The sequence below is a fragment of the Myotis yumanensis genome, unplaced genomic scaffold (assembly GCF_028538775.1).
Source record: "Myotis yumanensis isolate MYYU_CA2020_CCGP unplaced genomic scaffold, mMyoYum1.0.hap1 SCAF_14, whole genome shotgun sequence".
NCBI classification, from domain to species: Eukaryota; Metazoa; Chordata; class Mammalia; order Chiroptera; family Vespertilionidae; genus Myotis; species Myotis yumanensis.
Genome location: NW_027223765.1, coordinates 17,493,772 through 17,511,935, shown reverse-complemented (window position 1 = coordinate 17,511,935; position 18,164 = coordinate 17,493,772). Strand labels below are relative to the sequence as shown.

The following is an 18,164-nucleotide window of genomic DNA, read 5'->3' as shown; positions in this document are numbered from 1 at the left end:
CAATTGTCAAAGGTCCACCAAATAATGATTTAGAGTTTCAAGAACTTCAGCATTAGATTTGGTGAAATATGGACAATTAGGACTGGCAATTTGTCCTTTCTAATTTCCACCACTCCGACCCTTCTTTTTCCTTGAGATGCTTGCCATGAAAAAGTTAGGAGGCTTTCTGGGACACGCTGAGAGATTGATAAAGACTATAGTGGTTACTGTGAACATTTTAGCTCTGTGGATGTATTTGTCTGCGTAAAATGCTTCTTATGTAGTGTTAAGAATTGAAGAATATCATTTTAGCTCAACATCTTCACTTTGGTTGGACTTTTAAATACCAACCAATGGTGGACTATGAATAATTTCTTGTGAAATTAATGAACATTTCAGGTATTTGATAGGAGCTGCATAATTTCCTAAATCCATTTACTTATTGGATAAATATTTTGACACTGAATAGAAAATAAGTTAGATACAGCTCCCCAGCCCCAAGACCCTAATTGGTTGAGTGGTATCATGAGTACTATAATCACGAAAGTAGGAAAAGGACATCATTTACTATTTGGGGAGGGAAAACATCCTAGAAGAAGCAGCATTTGCTCCAGATTTTAAAGACTGAATAAGCAAGTATAGCAAGTTTCTAGACTCACAGTTTCATGTGACAACACTTAGGTGGTGTGTTGGCATGACCAGAAGATCATGCTTAGAAAGCTCTGCCCTACTTCCCATTCCCAGGCTGAGACTATGGGTGGGGTCGAACAGATGGCACGTCCACTGCCACAGGGTTAGCCTTCTTGGAGCACATGGCACATATTTCATGACCTTCCCCATTAAAGCCACATTAAATGATTAATATTTTTATACCAGGTTTAACCCTGAAGATGGGACCCATAAACTAGTACTTTTAAAACAATTATTTACTTCTCAAAAGGCTTGTGGTTTCAGAAATACTAAATTGGGTTCCGCCACACTGAGTAAAGTGGTTTTGTTTTAGAGAAGTTTCACACACATTCAGTTCAAGAAGGGAAGTGGTTCTACATGACTTAGAGCAATTCCATGCTCTACCATTTTCCAGCAGTTACTCTTGCTCTGTCGAGGTAATCCTCGTCAAGTTTTCAGCAGTTTTCTTTTATTCTACTCTAATTTATTTATTCAGACTTGTTTTGTTGCTCAAATGTAGAAATCATTTACTGGCATCTGATAATAGAAGACAAAGATCTTCTTTCATATTATATTCATGTGCTCAGTTCCCACCCCCATTTTCCAACATAGTTCAATCACAATTTTAACTTAATCAATATTCAATATTACACATATGATTGTGCAAATATCACTTTTACTGTGATTATACTTCCTTATGGCATATAATTTGGCTTGGTTCTTATTGACACAACTTCTCTTTGACACAGCTCACAATTTAATGTTTTAATTCTCTCTTATCTGCTAAATTTTCCATATGTTTTCAGGCTACTAAAATTTTGTTGACATCTATCATCTGCTGTTGTCTCCTCTCCCATTCTTTTTAACCTTGAGGATTTTACTTTGGGGGAGGAAATAGAGTTAAAGGGGCATCTTTGATATGCCACATTTAACAAAAGTAGGATAGGGTTTTGCATGTGGGGCCACTGAAAAGGAAGGAGTGGAATTTTAAGTGAAATGTTTCACCATCTCAGAGGAAAAGCAGGTGTTGAGGCAAAGCAGAGTTTAAACCACTTGTCAGAGATAGTAAGTAATACAGATAAAGTACATGTATGGAGGAGGAATAGAAAGGTGTCATTGTCCTTATGAACATTCTATTTGTAAAAGTGGGAGGCAAGGAGTGTTTGCAGTAAAAAGACAGGACTTGGCCTGGGGGTTAAAAGGAAAGAAAAAAGGAAGCTTGCAAATACTTTCAAAGAATTATCTAAAGGTGATTCATGCCTAACAGCCAAAGTCGAGTCCAGCCTCTTTGAATCTTATGTGCACAGAAATATGAGAAGCAAGAAAGGAGGATAAAGGTATTTGCAAAAATCAACTCATAAATCTTTGGAGTAGGATACTAGGGTAGAGCTACCCTTTGGAAGAACAATCAGAGAGCTATAGGTAAAATATTTTTAGAACAGGATGGTCATAGAGGTAGGATGAGAAGGTAGGATGCTGTGATAGCAGGAGTAGAAATAAGATAAAGGAAAATGTAAAGCAGCTTACTGACAGTTGCTGTGGAAATATGAGTCAAATATGAGGAAAGGGATAGAAAAACATACTCTACTAATTGCCAAATATAAGAACAGTAATGGGTGTAAAGTCCAGCACAGAGAATATAGTCAATAATATTCTAATAACTGTATATGGTATCATATGGGTATTAGATTTATCAAGGTGATCGCTTCTTAAGTTATATAAATGGCTAATCACTGCCCAGATGGTGTGGCTCAGTGGTTGACCATCAACCTATGAACCAGGAGGTCACAGTTTGATTCCCAGTCAGGACATATGCCTGGGTTGCAGGCTTGATCCCCAGTAGGGGGGGCGTGCAGGAGGCAGCTGATCAATGATTCTCTCTCATCATTGATGCTTCTATCCCTTTCTCCCACTCCCTTCCTCTCTCTGAAATCAATAAAAACATATTTTTAAAACTTTCTAATTACTATGCTGTACACCTGAAAGTAATATAATATTTTATGTTAGCTGTAATTGGAAAAAATTTTTAAACACACGCATACTCTAGAACAGTTGGAAGAGGGAGCAGAAGTAAAAGGTCAGTCATTCAAATTTGGATAACTACATTAGTGATGGTTCCATTCACAGACATGGAGAAGTTATTAGAAGCAGAAACTAGAGAGGAAATGAGTTGTTTGTGAATATAATAAATTTGAGTTCTCAAACCATAGGAAAATATCCAAGAGAACATTGGAAATGTGGACTTAATTTAAGAAAAAACATCAGGGTTTAAAAAGAGACGGGGCCTGCAATAAAAATAAGGAGCGTCAGTAGATCACTGAGCCACCTGTTTAACTCAAGTGACCCACCCCCCAAATTAAAACTACATCAATGAAAAAAAGTGGTGTTGCTTTACATTGTGGTTATTGCTCCTTATCTCAATATCACCTATCCCTAAGTAGCTCTGACACCATTACCAAACCTTTATAAGGGAGACTATCACTTAACTGAGGTAAGATACTTCATTTCCTTGTGCCTATCTCCTCACAATAAAATGAGAATAGTAACAGCACCTATCCCAATGGGTTGTTGTAAGAATTAAATGAGTTAATATTTGTAAAGTGCTTAGAACCACATGAAGCATGTGGTAAGTCCAAAACAGGTATTAAGGCTCTTGTAATTTTTGTTTCGCTTTTGTCATTGATGAGGCGATGTGTCATACTTATTTCTGTATCCCTCACAGTATTATCAAATTTGATGGTCAATGCTCACTGTAGTGAATCTTAGGGTGACAAAGAATTATCAGTGCCATTTTCCTACTGTGGAGCATTTTGCCAGGCATCACAAAGTGACTCAGTAGAAAGTTAAGCTTTAAGTGTAGGTCTTGGACTTCAGATTCAATGTCCTTTCCCACAAAAGCTAGGTTATTCTATAAATTTTGCTAATTTAGTCCCCAAAATGTATTTGTCATTCATGCTACTTGCCCACTGTAAGATACCCTGCTTAATGTAGATACTCAGGATCCAAATGAATGGAGATTCCACCTTAGTGTATGCCTCCATGATCATTAAGGGAGAAAAAAGGGGAGGGGCTTCATACCCATTTCATTGGCCAAAGCTAATTGGCCACACCTAACTTAAACTAGACAGAGAATGTGAATTTGTACCTTTTATCCTCAGGAGAGGAGTGCCAGAATATTTGTAAGGAGCCCTAATTATGACCCCATTATGGACAAACACACAGGATGTAAGCTATTTTATGTATGATTCCAGAACCTCCACTCTTGATCATCATATGAAACTGCCTCCCAAGTTCTGTTATAATTTTGAGGTACGAAGAAGTATAGTTGCCAGATTTAGCAAATAGAACATCAAAGTAAATTTAAATTTCAGATAAATATTCTTTTAGTGTAAGAATATCCCATGCAATCATTGAGACACATGTATACCCAGTTACTGGTTATTTATCTGGAATTCAAATTCAACTGGGTGATCTTCCCTGTTTTGTGGCAATCCTACAGAAGAGCTTCACAGATCTCAAATCTGTTTGGAAATATCTAAACTCTTTTGGACGGACAACCATGCAATAACAGAGATAAGTGGATTCAATTATAATTGTGAGTATTTTCCTGAAGGTTAGCAGAAAGTTCCTTCAGGGGAAAATAGAGAAAATGATTGCAAAGTAACGATTATGCCTTTTCCCTAAAGTATCTTTCCCTCACACCAAAGGTAGTTCCATGTTCTCTTGTAGAAAACCATAGAAATCAGTGGCTCCTTGGGCATAACAAGAAAAAAGCCAGGAGTAGTAAGGGTGGGGCCACAAGTAAGATGTGAAACAGTCTGTTTTGTTCTGTTTTAGAAAACGGGAAGAGATTTTAGGACTTGGCGCTGCTGAGGGAAAAGGGTAGGCAGAGGCAATGAGATTGTCCTCTCTCTAGGTTGCCTGCACTCAACTTTTATTAGTTTGTTCACTGTTCATAGTTTGGGGGCATTCCTACTTGATTAGACTAGTTCAGAGCAGACCATCAAAAGTCATTAAAATTGGGAAGTATCCCTAATAAGGAAAGGCAGAAAGAACTGAAATAGGTTGAAAGGAGATTGTAGTTTTTATGCAAATGAAGGCACATCTAATTTAGTAAACAACAACACCCCTGTGGCTTATGACAGGACATAATGGTGATTAATTTGTTGGGTAAACATTACAGATAGACTCCTACCATACACACACACACTGACATACACAATTAAGAACATAAGGACCAGGTCAGATAACACACTTTTGGGCCTAGTTCCTGGACATTCCATTGGTTACAGGGAAAGAGACCAGACACCTATCAAAACTCTTCCCAACTCTTTGAATATATAATGTTATGAAATTAAACTCAATCCCTTTACACTAGCACATCCAGCATCTCATTCTTAAGAAAAACTGTTACAACTCCCCTTGTTTCAAACATAGTTACTTATCTGTCTTTCCCCCTGACAGGATTGCAAGCTTTCTGGGGGTAAGGATGGGGCTGTGTTTATATTTACCTTGTTCCTAATCCACATGCAGCTTCCTTTGCTTAGCGGTTCCACAGTAAATGCTTCTGAATTGAGCTGGAGCCTTGGCAGCAGTCCCTAAGATCCAGATGCAGAGCATTTTGCTGCCATTCCAGCTGGGAGCCAGCTTCAGAAAAGTCAGATCTCCTTTCCTCTAGGAACCTGTGATCTATGTGGGGAAACGCTTACAATGGTCTTGAGCATGACTTGCCAACAGATGGAAAGAAATCCAGTGCCAATAAATACAGCCCATGTGTTCCTTAAATGTTGATGGAGTGCTGATAGGTGAGTTTGGAAATCACTTCACTTTGGACGTTAGGTAAAAACTTTCAAAGCTTCTGTGGAATCCCCAAGTCAAGTAGGACACTGGGGCCAGGTTAGGGTTTGTGGGTAGGGCTACTGTCTCTCTCCCTCACTGGCCTTACAATGTGGCCTCTAACACAGTGGTCCATGAAGCACCCTGCCTGTGATCCTCTTTGGAAACATAAACTTTGGGAAGGAAAACTGCTGCAATCACAGAGTGCCATGATCCCCTTCACTCCACAGAAATGGCTCAAGCTCTGCTCTGGGCCTGCCACACACCATTGTCATTGTCCTTGAGGAGTTCTCAGGCTAGTGGGGACGGGTGGAGCCGAGGGCGGGCGGGCACATGAACACAGTACCTGTACTTGTTCAGCTCTAGAATCTATGGATTGACACAGTCTCTGAGGTGAGTTGGTGAAACTTGTATTGGAGGAACTAAAGTAACCTCATGTGACTGAAACCTAGAAAAGCCTCTCTTAACCTAATTCCATTCATTAATTGATCCAATGGTTTATTTATTCATGCAGACTTTTATTTTACAAGGAACACAGCTAAGCGCTGCATGAAATATATGAATGAATGGCTTGCCAGTTGTGACCTTGAGAAGCTGATTGTCTAGAAGGGGAGAAAGGCATGTGAATACTTTTATCTAAATCAGCATAGAGAGATGAAGGAGCATGGGAGAGACACAGAGGCATCCAGGGAGCAGCCGTGTGCTCTTCTACCTAGGGAGGTCTGAAGAGGCTCTGGAGAGATGGTGGTCTTTGACATGAACCCTGGGCTCACTTCTTGGTGTATTTGGAAATGTAGACAGGAAGCTACTTCAAGCAGAGGCTACAAAGATGAGCAAAGGCAAGGAGGCTAGAAATCTCAGGTATGTGAATAACTTTCTCCTATCATTTGCCCCCGGGAGGAGAAGGAGACAGAGGAAATGACAGCATGAGAAGCACAAGGACTGTGGATGTGGAAGAGGCCATGACAAAAGGGCTGGGAGCATGGAGAGCAAACTGTGTCTACTTAGCCATTTTGCCAAAGGCCAGCTCCGCTTAAGAATCTGAAGAGAAAACTGAGATTATTTATGTTCTACCACGAGCAATACATCCGAGGCCAAGAGGAGCTGAGAGTTATTGAGCTAGTTCAAAGCAATCTCGATTATTGAAAATGAATGAAATTGAATTCCACTTCCTACAGAGTCATTTATTGAGACACAAAAGCAATTAATATTGAAAATAAAATAATTGTGAACTTCTGAACTAAATTACCATGCAGATATAATGTACTGTCTCATCAGTCTTTAAATACTTCATGTATTAGAAAATCGTAACACCAGTGTGTGAACCAGGGTCCTCTACATCATTAGCATTTATTCATTCTGCTTTGGCCAGAAGGGGATTCTCGAGAGTAGTAAATTAAAAACCAAGGATTCAGAAATATAATTCCAAATGTAAAATTCACAACCATGTGGAGGTTTGGGATTTCAGCTTGTAAATTAATTCTTTCGTTTGGTAGAATATTTTAAAAAGCTGAGCTTGTAATGTATTCCATAGTTCATTGACAGTAACAGGAACTTTTGCATTTTATTGATAATTTGACATTGTCATGGACCACCTGTTGCCAGGTACCATGCATGCATTTGACTAATGGTCCTGCCCTCAACCTCAAGCATCCTTGTGTAACTGACTTATGTACTGAGAGATGTTACATATTTTTAACCCACTCAAGTCCCGACTTGCATCACTTTGTTCTATGAAAACACTACAAAGTCCATAGAAGGGTTGGTCACCCATTATACTTACTTCTTCGCATTTGGGGAAATGAGCTGTCTTTAAGTAGGGAACCAATGTAGAGCTTATGATAAGGATTGGAAGAAAGTAATTAGGAACATTTGGGAGGGTGAGAGTGGAAAGAAAAGGAGGCTAGTGAAGGGACAGTGTCCAGAAAAGTATCCTGGAGAGTAACACGCCCTCTCATGCTGGAGAGCTCTGGAATTAGTATAGGACATGCCTGGAGCATTGCGACCAGGAGCGAAGGAGCTGGTGTACTTATTCCTCTGATATCTGACGATTCAGCCACGAAGAATCAGAGTTTGGCTCTTAGGAGTGAAAGCACGTGGGGTGCTAATGTGTGGGAAGACGGGAAAAGGGTCTAAGGGGATGTGGACAGTGTTCTGGCAGCATCTGCCACATCAGCCATATCAGATATTTCGTGGTTATCATTAAATGTGGAAAGATCGTTTAATCTTACCGGACCATGGTGATAGCAAAGAATTTACTGTCATCGTGCTGGGAAATATACCTAATTCTTGACAGTCTCCATTCAGAGCTTGATATGCATGGAGAGCTTTCAAAGGGGCCAAGGAATCAATTTCCTACTGGTCCCAGGCTGGTGACACATGCTAGGCACGCTACTAAGTTAGGAAAACGAGGTAGGAGAGGCACAATAGATAATGCCACTGTGAGAAAGCTTCCAAACCGCTGGGCGTAAGGCAGCAGGGAAGAGGCTGTCGCTGAAGAGCCATAGATACATCCATCTGAAAGAGTCCTGGCTCAAAAATATGTTTGAGTGCACAATTTGACTGATCTGTAGCCCACCCGTTTGCAACATGGAATGTCTAAAATAAATGACCTTCGTATTAACATAAATATGGTTTGGACATTGATTGAAAACTTTCCAGAATATGGAAAGGGAGAATAATGTTAAATTCTCTAGATTCCTGCCATCTCTTTAATGATTGGGACTCTGCTTCAGAGAAATAGGAGCTTGTAGAAGTAGGTTCCATTGTAACATATAGCCAATACCTGAGGATTTCTTTAATACATATATGTATCCCAGGGAAGATAAATTAAACCCTTATTTTGAATGAGAGTTTGCCATCAGCATTTTGGGAGAAAAGAATTCTTTTCAGTAATGTTGTCTGTCTTTCAATAGGAAATAAAACACTGCCTCAATGCAATCCTTCCTTTGCCCCTCCTCCGAATCATTAGAGGGGAAAAATCTCTTTAATGACCAATACCCAACTAATGCCCATGCAAATTGATTGAATGTAGCACTAATCCACAAGCATTGAAGTAAACCATACCATGAGTGTAGGAACCTTCATTGTTAGATCTTTACAAAGTTGTATTTTATAGTGGCACTCTCCTGCATTAATCCCAGGTGCCATGACAGCTTTGGGGTTTTCACAGTGATTCACCATCGATGATCAGGCAGATAATTGAAATGTTAGTTTCTAACCTTTGGACTAACTATGAATGGTCCCAGGGCTACATTTAAACATTATAAATGGTTCTGCTGGAAATTTCCATGCTTTTTGCATTCAACATGCAAACCAGGTCCTATTGGCAGTTATAAACCAGCTGGGAATAGACATTTTAGGAACCTTTTGCAATAAGCACTCTTGTGTACTGACTATGACTTAAGATGTTCCATTGTTAAGGAACTTATGGTTATCTCCACAACTTTCCAAATTATGTTGGAGAATGGGAATTGGGTTTTGATATCCCATTTATTCCCCCCCCCCCTTAAAGTTTAAAACAAAAATACTTACCTAAAGACTGAATTTTAAATACTTAATCTCTTTGAAAAATTATAAGCAAAAATAAGTCCTTAAAATAAAACTTCAATTAATCTAGGTTGGCTTGCTGCACTGACTGAATTTGCCAGGTAGTTGAGTAACTTTCCACTTCACTTTTTGCTTTGAAGACTTGGCATAGGAAGGGCTTACTCATTCCTAGATCCTATGGGATGAAAGCAGCTTCAAAGTAAAAATAAGGACTTCTTTTGTTTCAGTTTCTTGACCGTGGAATTATATTTGTGCTTGCTTTTATATTTTAAGAAGATGATGACCTTTTGTTCACTCAGGCTCAGTAGAGGAAGACTATCCAAATGATGGAGAAAGCTAAACTATCAATTATTTTAAAAGAAATAGAATATTTTTACTACAAACAATATCTTAACTACAGGCAATATTTTTACTATGGAGCTTGATCATTAAAGTCCTTTTAGAAGGGCTCTTAGAGAAATGGAATGATTGCTTAGATAAGAATGATTTATAAAGAGTTGTTTTGTCTTTTTTTTTTTTAATGTGTTTCTTACACTATTAATTTGCTTTGGAAGCCTGTCTTTATCATTGATACAAAGATACACTTCTGACCAATTAGCATTATAGTTTTATGTGTTTTTTCTGAGTTAAACTATTCCTCTTTGACACCATTCAAACCAGTGTTTAATTGTACACTTCCACTTTGCTCAGATGGTAAAAAATGTCTTTACAACATGAACTCCCTGCCCATTAACATTCACCTAAATGACACTAGGGTGCCATTTGGTTAATTACATTTGGAGTTCAAAATTTTGATTATGGCTGATTTATCAGAGGTAATCTCTTAAAGGCATAAAATTAAATAATGGGCAATGCAGGTAAAGAAAATGAACTTTCCCTAAATCATCAGGAGTGTCTTGGTTTTCATAAGTATACTGGATGTTGATATAGTACACTTGGCTTTTGTGTTGGGTGGTCTGTGTAAACTCCAAGTGGTTAGATTCAGGGAATATTATGCCAACTGTGGGTCATTATAGGTTACAGGAACAAACTTACTGGTCTAATGACTTTTGATTTTAAGATGTTATAAAACTTCACTAGCTTTTTCTTTCATTTAGTCTATTGAACTATTTAATGTGATCTATGCTAAGTGAAGCACAAAGGTAAAACTCTTGCTCTCATGGAGTATACAAGTTGAGTGGTGGGCAAATCTAAACCAAATAAGAAGTTAACGAATACAATTATTACAAGTTGTTTTAAAAAATGCTTGGAAATTAAAGACCTAGTGTCCTAAGGCAGAGAATGAGAGGGTGTGAAGTGATAGATGACTTAAGTTATTTTAGAACTGTATTTAAGTTATTCTAGACACTTAAATTATTTTAGGAACTATAATTTACTGCTCCTAAATAATTCTAATGATAATATAATATGTGGTCAATGCAGAAAACTTGAAAATTATCAAAAAATCCACCTATAATTTTTTTCACCAAGAGGTAACCAGTATTAACATTTTGGCAAACAGCGCCCACTTTCTGACATATATATGAATATTTATACATATGGATTTTTACAAGAAATAAAATCTTACTCCACACATTATTATACAGCCATTTTCTACTTTTTAGAATGAACATTTCTCCCATGATATTTTATATTGTTTTACATTATAATTTTAATGGCTGCATATAATTACAGTTATGTCTTAACCAATCCACCATTTGTGTACATTTCAGTTGTTTACAGTTTTTCACTTGTATAAAGAGAGGGATGTCTATCCTTTTTCTTATTTTTAATTATTTCCTCAGGGAACACTCCTAAAAGTGGAATTGCTTGGTTTAACTCCTGAGGCGTTGAATATAGAAGTAGTATCCATAAAAAACAAACAACAACAAAAAACCCACGTACTGAATACTTTCACTAGCTAGAAACATGTCCCCTCTCTCTATATATCACTTTTATTAGGTTATTTTTTCATTTTTAAACGTTTATCATTTCAGTAGTCACAAAATTACAACAATAACTATTCTATTTTTTCATTTTATGTGAAATTTGAATATACTTCTAGTAATGTTTTAAGATTTGCAATTGCTTTTAAAGTAAAACTAGAAACAAAATCAAATGTAGAGTAATTGGGAACTTTTAGAATATGAGCATTCTGAAGACAAAATTGAAGGTGATGTTCTTTACAAAAGCAAGTCAACAAGGTACAAATGAGAACATCAGTAATAGAATGGGAACAAAAAGAAAAATGTACTGTTTAGTGAAAACAAACAAACTTGGAATCAAGGTTAGGAATCTTTGTCCCATGAATCAGTTTGCTGAAATTTCTGATGAGCAATTTATTTTTAAATTGAATTATGAAAATTGGCAGTATGTTAGAATTCCTGTGATTATTCTTTTGAAAGAGATTATAGTAAACCAATGAGAAAAATACGTTGTCTATGAAGACTACATTCCAATAGCAATGATAAATGGAAGATTTTAATTTGTAGGTCCCCTGGCAAACATTTTTCCCTATAACTATTAGTTATCAAAATTAAATAATACTAAGAAAATTCAGTGGCTGTATTAAATGCAGTGACAGAGTGTAGAATTTAAAGGAATTTGGAAGATTGTCTAACACAGCTCCTCATTTTACAGGTAAAAGAGAGTACTTCAGAGATGAAGTGATTTGTCCAAGGATCCATACCTGGTGAGTAAAGAAAGAAGAAATGAACAAATCTGAAAAATTAACACAATGAATATCCTGAGTGGAGATAGAAAAGAGCTGGGTTTAAGTTTCCATGATAGCTGTGGGGACAAATGCAGAATTTTTGTACTCACATAGATGAAGCACTTGAGCAAGGAAAAATTGACCAAATTTATTGTTACCTCAATAAGACAGACTTATATCATGTAGATTCCCTTGAAATGTTTTCATATTGTTTGCAAAGGTTGGGTAGACATGACCATACCAAAATGGTCCTGAGATTTTCTGAGAAAATATTAACATGCTTGGCATGGAAATTTTGCAATAAAGGAAACACTGTAGTTTAATTCATAGTGATTTAAGAAGATGGGAAATTTTGTGAGATAGGAAATCTAATTATAGTAAAAATAAAATTTCATTTACCCATCATTTAATCCATTATTCATTATACTTTTTATTGGGAAGATAAGTACGTACAAAGAGAAGCAAAAACATTTTAAAGTGTACTAGGAAAAAATAAGGAATTAATGTAAAGCTACTTAACTATAAATTTCTCATATTATAATCATATTTTAATTTAATCTTCAAGTGAACCTATTGGGTAAGTTCAATTGGTTATTTTAAAACAGAATTCCTATAGCAGTTCCAAATAACTTTATTGCTTTCTCTAATTCACTTGGAATTTAATGTATTTTTTAATGACTTGATAACTTTATTTTCTATTCTACTTGATATGGTTATACATTCAGTTGGAAATTTTAATATTTGAACACAGCCTCCTTCTGTTTGGTTTTGTTTAGTGGCTTTTCTTAATTATTAGCTAGCTTTTCATTCAAATTTCAATGTAAAGTGAAATAATTTAATAAACTTATTGTTATAGTTTAACACCAATATATTGATTTATTTAATTTTATATTCCAGAAATCAAAGTATTTCATACTAATTAAATGTTGCTAATAATGACTATGGCATACAAGTTAGAGAAAAAAGTGATTCATACTGTTTTGTTCATTTGTGGGAATAAGTATATGAATATGGGCAAGATATTTTTTGAAAATAAAAACCTTGTCAAATCTGATAGGCAGTGCATATTTTAATAAAGTTTAAGTAATTAAAACATCTTGGCACTGGTTTAGGAATAAAGAGATCAGTGAAACAGAATAGGGTCTAGAAAGAAATCTAAGTATAGCGATTTAATATTGGATAGAAGTAGCATTTCAACTTAATAGCAAAATAATGGTACAGTCAAGAAGTAGTAAAGAGAAAAAAAGACAACATAAAATGGCTTTATGGAAAAGACAAAATTAAAGCATTTTTTTTCATCTAATAAGGAACATATACACATAGACACATCTATAAGAATAGAGTACATAATTTAGTGAAGAAATAGACAAATGGTATTCTTACAAGAAATATCAATGACCAGTGAATAAAATTTAAAAATTGTTCAAGTGTACTAATACTTAAATACAGGTTAAAATGTATTTTGTGTTTTATAATTGATAACATTGAACAATGGCAAGGTCATAGGGACATCTGTGCTCTCTTCATTATAGGTGGGGATATGAGTGAAATAACTTTTCTTGGAGTAAAATTGACCAATTATTATTAAAATTCCAATTATAAGCACTGTATGACCCAATTGCCTAACTTCTCAGAAAATATTCTATGAGATTATTGAAGTTCATAAGCTCTATGTTCAAGATGTTCATTGTGCTTTGTTTATGACAGAAAAAAAATAATAAAATAGAAGACTGGTTAAATAATTCATGGTATTTCAATATAAGGAAATCTATAGGGTTTATTAAAATGCAGTAAATCTATGTCAGATTACATATAAATATGTCAGTGGTGATTGAGAAATGCAAGTTATATGATTTTGTTAAAAATAACATTATAGTTATAAAAAACTAGAGGCTGGTGAACGGAATTTGTGCACAGGTACTTCCCTAGGCCTGGCCGGCGATCAGGGTGGATTGGGGTCTTCTGGCTACCTGCCGGGGCCTTCATTCCCTGGCTGCTGGCCAGAGCCTTCATTCCCTTGCTGCCGGCTGCCGGACAACACCTTCCTTCATTCCGTGCCACCCCCTGGTGGTCAGTGCACATCTTAGTGAGCAATCGATCTCCCGGTCTCCCGGTAGAACTCCCGAGGGGACACTTTGCATATTAGCCTTTTATATAGAGAGATATTTGTCTCTGGGTTTAGAATTGGAAGAGTGGGTAGGTTATCTATTTTATCCTCTATTATTTTAATGTATTCTGATTATGGGTGCTTTTTACTTTTTATTTGATTTTGAAATATATAATTAGCATATAAACATGGAAAAAACAGAAAAGTGAAAGTAGAACAATAAAAATAGTAGACAAGGGATCTATTTTATTCTTGTGCTACCTGACTACAAAATTGTTTTGATATATAACCTTGAAATGAAGTATTCATTAAAAGTGCATATCTTCAAGAAATTACATTCCTAGGTATATACCCAAGAAAAATGAAAATAGATGTCTGCACAGAACTTGTATTACTCATAATATCCAAAGTGTGGAAACAACCCAGATTTTTACCAACTGATGAATAGATAAATAAAATGTGGTATATCCATATACTGAAATATTACTGTAGTAAAAAGAAATAACATACCAATGTACATTATAACCTGGCTAAATCTTGAAAATACTATGTTAAATGAAAGTAGCCATTCCCAAATAACATATGTTATTCTACTGATATAAAATGTTTAAGATATGTACATGCCGAGAGAGAAAATAGATTATCGGTTGCCTAGGGCGGGCTAGGAAAGATAAGATAAAGAGTTATTGCTGAAACCGGTTTGGTTCAGTGGATAGAGCATCAGCCTGCAGACTGAAAGGTCCCAGGTTCGATTCCTGTCAAGGGCATGTACCTTGGTTGCAGGCATATCCCCAGTAGGAGGTGTGTAGGAGGCAGCTGATCGATGTTTCTCTCTCATCGATGTTTCTAACTCTATCTCTCTCTCTTCCTCTCTGTAAAAAATCAATAAAATATATTTAAAAAAGAAAAGAAAAGAAAAGATAAAGAGTTATTGCTACTGGGATTTCTTTTGGGGAGATGAAAATTTTCTAAAATTAGGTCATGCTGGTGGTTGTACAAGTCTGTGAATATACTTCAACCATTGAATTGTACACTTTAAATAGATGAATTTTATGGTATATGAATTATCTATAATAGTAAAAGCATAATATGCTAATTAGACCAGACATCCTTCCAGATGAAGCCCATGCTGCAAGGGAAGCCCGGGTCCTGGGTGCCTGCCAGCAGCCAGAGGGAAGCCAGTGCCAGCAGCTGGGAGAAGGAAGACCTACTCTTGCACTGATTTCGTGCAACAGGCCTCTAGTATTTCAATAAAGATTCTTAAAAGTACATACTTTCAACACTAGAAATAAGGAGACTTTAGGACATGCAGTTCATAGAGTCCATGGTACTTTCCTTTGGATTTTTAAACAGCAAAACAAGAGCAGTGTAAATTAGGACAATTTCTGAAATGGCTTCTTAGAGATAGGGAGTAATAAAGATCATCAGTACTTTAGTAATCTGGAGCTGAGTCTGAAAATGTAACATACCGTTTTAGTAGTTACTGAAGTTTCTCTAGCAAATGGGATCTACTCCAGTGGTGGTGCCAGTGATTATTTAAATCATATTAAATTATATAGTGAGGAAAATATTTTATTCCCCTTACCATTTGTCCTCTAAAATTTTGGATTATCTTGGTAACAGAGGGTATTTGGTGGTTTCCCATTGTCTATAGCTTTTTTTTTTTTTTTTTAAGGAGTCCAGTCCTGAGACTCAGCACTATCCTTAGGCCACCCCATCTAACAGGGCTCATTCACATTGTTTGTTTTCATCCTTTTTATTTTTATAATTTATAATTTATTCGAGTTAAGTGAAGCTGATTTATCACTTTTACAGCATTATAATTTGCCCAATATAAACACATTTATTCAAGTACAACACATACAGCATGTGCTGACCTAAATAAAAATAAAAAGAATGAAAGTTGTTTGTCTAGTTAGGCAAAATTCATGCTGGTGGAATGTGAATAACTGAAATTTAAGAAGAACTTACAGACTATAGCAGTCATACAATTTGGGCACTTCAGGGACCTGTAGACCAGTTGGTTCAAGACATTTGTTTGACAAATGAGGTAACATAGACCACAGAAGGTTGGGGCCTTGAACAGAGTTACATTTTCAGACCCAGCTTTAAGGTAAGAGAAGCACTGGTAACTCCTTTTACCCACATCACTAAGGGGAAATCGCAGAAGGTGTGGTTTAGCTCAGCTGAACCAGAATTTATTCCTCTGTGATTTAGGGAGACTCAATTAGGGAAGACTGTGATCACCAAATGCCAAGTTTCAATCTCCCCATTTCTGTTTGCAGTGCAGTGTTCTTGAACTTTTGTTGTCAGGGACAGACAGAGAGTAGAGAGATGGGATTAGGAAAAGGCAGGAGCGGGAGGAAGGGCAGACCTATCCTGCCTTTTTGTAAAATGCCAAACCTAATTTCAATGATTGCTTTAGTGATATAACGATAACCAAGATGAAAGCAAGCAAGCACCCACTTTAGGATATGAGAGCTGAAATTTTAGATTTCATTATAAGATTGCCATTTCAACAAACTAGTAATATGATGGCAATGGATTTTCATTTTTTTCTCCATTTCTGTTGAAACAGTCTCATAAATATCCTTAGATACAAAGGAGATCTCTCAATTTCACAAAAGCTCGAGAGCTCTATTTTATTCCTATGCTGATTTATCTCCAAAATATCTTTTTGATATACCGCTTCAATATTCTTGCCAATGTCCATGACATCAGCAATCGAAAATGGCATTATTTTTAGGGTTGTTTTATTTTTACATATAGTTGTAGGTTATCAAAAAAGTGGGGGGAACTCCTGCTTTGTGCTCACTCACTGAAACATCTCCCTGCTGTTAGTAAGGGAGTTTATGGCTCATGTACCTAATTGTTCGGGGGGGGGGGGGGGGGTTGGAGGGGGGAGGAGAGATAGTATCCATGAAAGGAGGCAACTTTACCTAGAGCTACTGGGTAAAATGAACATAAGGCACAGGGAAGGAAACTAGTACCTTTACCTGTTAATATTTCTTATACTAGGAGAAAGTGTTTTTCCAAATCGTATTTTAGGAAATGGAGGTTCTCAGACCAAATTGATAGGAAGTGACAGAGCTCTGCATCTCTAACCCTCTACACTCCCAGGTCCACAAACTGAACTTCAGACCACATTCATGTGGGCCAGCCTTCCCAGGCCTCAGAAATGAATATTTTATCCACTGAGGCTGTTAGCTACAAAGATAGTGATCAGATGTCATGATCAATGAGGTTCATTTAGCTGAAGAACATAGGAAAGCATGATTTTAATTAATATTCTAGCACTTTTCTCTCTTTCCCATTTCTAGAGTTTAAGCCTACATTACTGTGAAGTCTCTTTTAGTTATTAAAATCCCTTGCAAAGAATCTAAGATTCACCTGGTTTGCATATAATTCCTTTCTATGTCAAATAGTGCTTTAGTAAAACTTTAACTCTGAAATATTGGTATTAAAGAATTAGTTATTGGCTTAGTAATTATGCTTTTCCTCTTGACAATCCATTTAAAAAGAAATCAATGTATTTTTGTATTCAAAGAATGATGTTAAATTAATGTAATAAGACAAGCAGTGAATCTGTGAAGTACACAAGCAACACTACCTGTAAATAGTATTGATAGTGTTATACTGACTCAAACATTATAGAAGTATTTTCACTAGATGTGCCACATCTTCTAGTGAAGTTTTCTGTTGCTACCTTATATAATAAAAAGGTAATATGCAAATTGTCCCCTGGACCGGGAGCTCAACCAGAGGGCGGAGCAGGCCTGCCAACCACCAAGGCTCCTCCCCCTGGCTGGCCCGGCCAAATTGACCCCAATTGGGGTGGGCTGGCTGGACCACACCCGTGCACAAATTCATGCACTGGGCCTCTAGTACTCATAATAAAATACCAACCATGACCAAGATACAGACATGAGCATGACCAGAATCCATGGTTACCTTCCTTATCACAAAGGTCTCTTAAGTAAATGTGTAGTTATCAAATTGTGTAGATGGTATTAGGTACCATATCTGAGAATCTAATATCTTAATCCCATACATAACCCAGCCAAACATATGAAAAATAAAGTCAGTGGGCCACTTAATGGATGGAAGGCATTGGCTACCTCATTCCTGGAGAAGGAACAACTCAAGGTTACCATGATTTTAACACTTTGATGGCCCTTGAGATTGTTCTGTAGAATTACTCTTTTACCATGAAAGGAAGAATTTGGTACTTTTTTCCTCTGTGATCCATTAATTAGTGCAGAAATGTGCCCTACCCCCATTCCCAACAGAATACAATGGTTGGGAAATCAGACAGTGCCTGCATATGGAATA

General features: G+C 36.6%; 1 protein-coding gene across 2 annotated transcripts in view; it reads left to right on the top strand.

The window, feature by feature from the left end:
- RARB (retinoic acid receptor beta) overlaps positions 1–18,164 on the top strand; it is an 851,244-nt gene that overhangs the window by 381,528 nt on the left and 451,552 nt on the right. For both annotated transcript variants that reach the window (XM_070433307.1, XM_070433308.1), the window contains exon 3: positions 11,653–11,704. The gene's annotated coding sequence lies outside the window, so the exon portion shown is untranslated. The remainder of the gene's footprint in view (positions 1–11,652; positions 11,705–18,164) is intronic.